This window comes from Empidonax traillii, unplaced genomic scaffold, assembly GCF_003031625.1.
Source record: "Empidonax traillii isolate 1590-97213 ecotype Southwest subspecies unplaced genomic scaffold, ASM303162v1 scaffold1743:size121722, whole genome shotgun sequence".
Lineage (NCBI taxonomy): Eukaryota > Metazoa > Chordata > Aves > Passeriformes > Tyrannidae > Empidonax > Empidonax traillii.
In genome coordinates this window covers 101,285-106,710 of record NW_020956936.1, presented here as the reverse complement: position 1 = coordinate 106,710, position 5,426 = coordinate 101,285, and the positions used below count along the sequence as shown (strand labels likewise).

The 5,426-nt window shown below is 56.7% G+C and overlaps 1 protein-coding gene across 2 annotated transcripts in view; it reads right to left on the bottom strand.

The window, feature by feature from the left end:
* KCNA10 (potassium voltage-gated channel subfamily A member 10) overlaps positions 1 to 2,777 on the bottom strand; it is a 7,326-nt gene extending 4,549 nt beyond the window's left edge. The window contains exon 1 of one of the 2 annotated variants that reach the window (XM_027908542.1): positions 2,766 to 2,777. The gene's annotated coding sequence lies outside the window, so the exon portion shown is untranslated. Of the gene's footprint in view, positions 1 to 1,851; positions 1,912 to 2,765 lie in introns of those variants that run through there. The other variant, XM_027908543.1, reaches the window with a different exon arrangement.
* Between the last annotated feature and the right edge of the window lie 2,649 nt (positions 2,778 to 5,426).

Sequence of the window (5,426 nt, the reverse complement as noted above, 5' to 3'; positions counted from 1 at the left end):
TAGTGTTCAGTGGATGGGGGAACCGACCTGACCCATCACACCTCCAGCCTGGGGGGAGAGCACAGAGGGGTATCCCACCTGCCCAGGAGTTTCTCCTGGCAGTGGGACAAATTCAGAGCAGCTAAAACTGGCCATGGAATTGCATCCTAAGGCAGCCCCATGAGATGATCTTGGTATTTTAAACATTAAGTGCTTAACTGGTAATACTGCTGGGCAAGAAAGTTCCCCAGCCCCTGCTTGGAGGACGTCTTCATCCCAAGATTTTTGGTTGCAGAAGGCATTTGGATGTCTTGAAATACGGCTTGGAACTGAATTTTGAAATCTGGCTTTGCTCTGGAGCCTCCAGGAACGTCAAACCGAGCCCCTCTGCATCATCCCTTGAGGGGAAACTGAGGCACAGAGCTATGATGGGACAATTAACACATCATGGCCAGGGTCGAGACAGGGACAGTGGAAAGGGGATTTTCAGCCCTGTTTTAAGCAGGGCTCTGAGGTTCCTTTTCCTGCCTTAAAGGCCCAAAATGTGCTGATGTCTGTCTGTCCCAACACCAGAGGGAGGTGCCCCATCTGTCCCCAGGCCCCCCCACCACCTTCCGTGTCTCATTTTCTGTTTAGACCAAAATTAAAGGCCCATCCCAAAGCCACAAACCCCCCCTTTCCAAAGCTCTTCCCCTGCTCTCAGGCCGAGGATTGAACTGGAAAGTTGCCTCTTTTTTCCCTCCTAAATCACCCAACATCTGCTTCTCGGAATCTGATTAACTGATATCCTTCAGCAGAAATCCCTGGCTGCGGAAAATAATAGTAATATAATAATAATAATAAAAAAAACACAGGAGGGGGAGCAACGGAGAGAAGAGGAAGGTCATTTTGAGGGGGAGTTTGTGTTTCGCACATCCCGTCCCAGGAAATCGGGGCTGGGGTTTCCACCGGCCCCTCCGTATCCATCCAAACCTGGAATTTTCCCTGCACTTCCCATCCATCCCACTTTCAATCTCCCTCACTCTCCTGAGGCAGGAAAAGATCTATTTCCATGGTTTTCCAGAAAAATGGAGATGCTGTCACTCCATGACCCCTTAATGGGACGGGAAGGGGGGAGGCTGATTCTTTCCCATTGCCCACCCACACGAGCCCCTGCAAGGACTCACCTGGGCAGGGCATGGAAGCGCCAACGCTCTCTGCATCTGGAAAAAGAGCCATTAACCACACGTGGAGAGGTGGAGGGAGAGCAGAGACGGGGAACAAACCAGTCCAGCCGCACCCTTGGAAGGTCCCTTTGGGATAACGCAGCCAATGTCATCCGAAAGGCTCCCCTCTCTCGGCTCCACCGTGTCATTGGCCGGGGACGGATTTTGGCAGGCACAGCAGCGGTGGCGGCGCCCGGCAGGCTTGGGAGCCGCCATTCCCCCCCTTCCCCCGGGGGAGCCCTAAAAACAGCCGGGGGGCCGAGAGGGAACGGGGCTGGCCGGGTGAGAGGGGCATCCCATGGCCGTGCCCCGCTCGCCCCCGGGGAGGGAGGGGGGGACGCGGCCACCCACCCCCTGCCCCCACCCGCCCGCCGGGCAGTGAGGATGTGCCCTTCTGGCTGATGCCACCTTTAATCCCCAATAAAGCTCCGGATGGTCCAGCGGGGACAGGTCTTGTCCGTGACGTGGAGAGGTCTGAGCTGGTCCCCGGGAGAGAGAAGAGAGAGAGAGAGAGACGGAGAGCAGGGCCAGGGACCCGCGCTGGAGCAGGAGAGAGGTTCCCAGAGGGCAAAAGGGCTTCTTTTGGCATCAACGTCTAATAACGATGTGAAAAAGAGCAGGGGAGGGGAAAGCTCGAGGGTTGGAGCATCCCGAGGTGCCCACCTACCTCTCGCCTGTGGCCACGGGGACAGCGGGAGCTTTTCCAGGAGGGGACGGTGCCACCACCACGTGGGACACCTCCCGTCCCCACCCCGGGCGTGACTGGGGCCAGTGGCGGCTGCAGGTACGGCTGGCACGGCCCTGTTGAGGGCATCGCTGGGGAACAGGGGAGAGGGGTTTGCCCCTTCCTCACCCCTGGATCCCAGCTGGATGCTGGGCTTGTCATCACCTCTGCTAATGAACTGACAAATCACTGAACACCCAGGGCGGGTGGGACCGGCCAGGTTGGTCCCTCTCACTGGAATAACTGGGATTTTGGTTTGCCTTTCCCGTGTTTTCCTTCTTTCCACTTCACGCTCGTGGCCATCCTCACCTTGGGGGCTCCAGAGGGGATTCATCCCTGTTGGGTGGATCCCAACCTCTATCTTCACCTAAGTTACCTTCCCACCTTCCTCCTCCTCCTCCCCCCAGGCATTTGGGAAGGCAGAGGAGGGGGTGGCACATTTTTTCTCCCCGCGTTCTTCAGCCTGAATTCCTCCGTGGTGACGTTCCTTTGCTCTTGAGGGACACGGTCACCTCGATTTCCCTCCCTCCAGCATCCTTGGCTGTCCTCTGAGGCTTTTCTCCCGCCCCGTGACGTTAATGAGCACATTAAACCTCCCTGTCCCGGAGGAGAGCCCGGCTTGGAGCATCCTACACTCATCTCCGGCCCTCCGTGATGGAAAGGGGGACGGGAGATTAGCCAGACCTTTGACCAGGCCCTTCAGGGCTTCTTTACCAGTTTATGCACCCCTTCTGCACCTCTGCAGGTTGCAATCCTCACATTTCCTCTCGTCCCAGCTGGGGATCTATCGAGAATAAGGAATTCAATCGATATTCTTGGCACTTCGATTCACCCCGAGTCCGTTTTCCCCTCCAAACCCGGCTTTGGCAGGGCTTTGACCGCAGGGTGATGGGGTTTGTAGGCAAAATCTGACCTTATTTGAGGTGTTGGGGGTTTTTTGTCCCTACCATCTGCCTGGAACGAACCAGGGTCACACCCCGCGCCCGGACAAAGAGCATCTGTGGCTGAGGGAAACGCCGGGAGCGAAAACCATCCCGGGGAGCCGCTGATCAGGCTTGTGCCGGGGCTGAGAGGCTTTAGCCGTTAATAGGAATATCCCTGGAGTCAAAGCAGGGTTGTGGTCCAGGGGAGACGGATCCAGGGGGGGAGATGCCCGCAATAACGTCGCTGCCTCCAAGAAATAGGGCGGTTACACAACTCCCGCATCCCCGGAGGGTTTGGCCGCACCCCGGACACCCCCGGGAGCCTCTGCCTTTGTGTTCAGCCCAAGGTGACTTTAAACACCCTCTGGCACTAAGATTTCAACCTCCCCCAGCCAGGCTGCCCCAGGCATTCCCTCTGGCACTCCTTTCCTTCTAATCCTCCCCCCCCCCCCCCCCCCCCCCCCCCCCCCCCCCCCCCCCCCCCCCCCCCCCCCGCCCTCCTGGTGTCCCCCAGCGCCGCTGGAATTTATCCCACGGGCAAATTTGGACGCCGAGGGTGTCCTGCACCCAGGAGGGACCCGGAATCCAGCGAGCGATGGCACGGGATCACTGCCCAGCAGCTCTGCACGCTCAGCTCTGACATCAGAGGGGAGACCAAACACCCACCCCCGGCCCCACCCAGCGCAGAGAGGGATTATCCGGCAAAAAGGAGGGAGTTTTGGCAGCAGATTATTGTTTGAATTGTTGTTTGCACAGGAAGCTTCGTTTTCCCTGCGGGGAAGAAGTGCGGCTCGTCACAGTTTCCCTGGGATCTGACACGGGACGAGCTGGAGCGGGGTGGGAACAAGGAGGGGAAGACAGGAGCGGTCCTGGAACACAACGAGGCAGTGACACTCGGGCTGGGTTTTCCCTAATTCCCAAGCAAAACGGTGCCTTTGGAAATCCATGTGGGGCCGGGCTGAGCCCTGTGCCGGGCACCAGCTTCGGTCCACAGAGCCTTTCACTGCAGTAATGAGCCGGTGCTAATTATTCTCTCTCTCTCTGCAGCACTAATTACCTGCAGTTCAGCCCGATTCCAGCCCTGCGGCTCCAGGATGGAGCTGAGGTGGCTCCGCTGCACCTCCACAGTGGGAATTTTTCCTTCTTCCCTGCTAATTGAAGTGCCCCTCAATTAGCAACACCGCGCCCCTGCACGCGGGAGGGGATTTTGGGGGGGTGCGATATGCGAAAAGACACAAGTTAAACACTTCAATGCCCTCGATTTCGGGCTGAGTTTATTAATATTTGAGCTCTGGCTCGGGCACAGAGTCCTGGGATGCTCAGTGAGGTGCCCATGGGTGGAGCAGGGCAGGAATCACCTCTGGAAAGAAAACAAGGAGCTGCGGGGGGGGGTGAGGGGGGGAGATCCTGCAAAAACTTCGTGGCTCACAAGAGGTGTGTGCAGATCGAGGTGTTTAAATTGAGGGAATGAGAAGGAGGAGGGAGATGCTGGTGGTTTGTGAGTGATAAAAATACAGGAAAGAACAATTCCAGCCTTCCAAGGGATGACAGGGGTGTGGGAAAAGCTGCCTCTGCTGTCAAGTCCTCCACGTGGGGATAGTGGAGAAATGGAAAAGGGGCCAAAATACACCGAAATATTTGGCAGTCCCAGAGTTTCTCCTGCCCCCACCACGGGGTGAAGGATTCCAGGGCTCAGGAGCAGCTGGTCCTGAGACTCCCTTGTTTTTAAAGCAGAGGTTAAAATGTGTCTGGGGCAAAGGGGGGTAGGACTTTGAATATTTAAACCCACAGATTGTCTTTAAACTGCCCGAGGGCACAGGTTGCCCAGAGAAGCTGTGGCTGCCCCATCCCTGGAAGTGTCCAAGGCCAGGTTGGATGGGGCTTGGAGCAACCTGGGCTGGGGGAAAGTGTCCCTTCCAACCCAAACCAGTCTGGAATTCTATGCAGTTGAACCAGGAAACAAAAGATCAGCCTGAAACATCGACCACCACCAACCCCTACGAGCCACTTCCCTCTCTGTGCCTCAGTTTCCCCAGAGCTGGTGTCGTGTTCTCTGGGCAAAGATGTACACAAGGGAGATCCCAAACCGGATTCCTGGCCCTGGGATGGAGGTGTCCATCCCTGCTGAGCCCCCATAACCCTCCCCTCTTCTCATGCCTCATTCTGATTTTTCCACCCCGAGAAAAAAAAAAAAAAATCAGATTATCATCAGAGAGCCTGGGACATTCAGTACACGCCACGAGACAGATGAAACCTTCCTCATAGCCAGCCATAGAGCCCAAAATTAATCAGCTACGGATTAACCGGGTCAGGATGTAATTTAATAACAAGTGAGGGCGAGTTCCTGCTCGACGTGGTCCCACCCCGGGTGTGCCTGAAAGCTGCTGCAGCCCAGCACAGGTAGCAGGGAAAATGGAAAAGCCAGATGGGCTGAACTGAGCTCTGCAGGGCTGAAGGGATGGGGACAACCTGGGTCCGGGCCAGGCTTGGCTGCAACTGAGCCCTCCTCGTCTTCCCGAAGGGCTCAGAGTCGCGATTTTAACCTGATTCAGGAAGATTTAAATGGATTTTTGACTCCGAGGGTGCTGCGGTGGC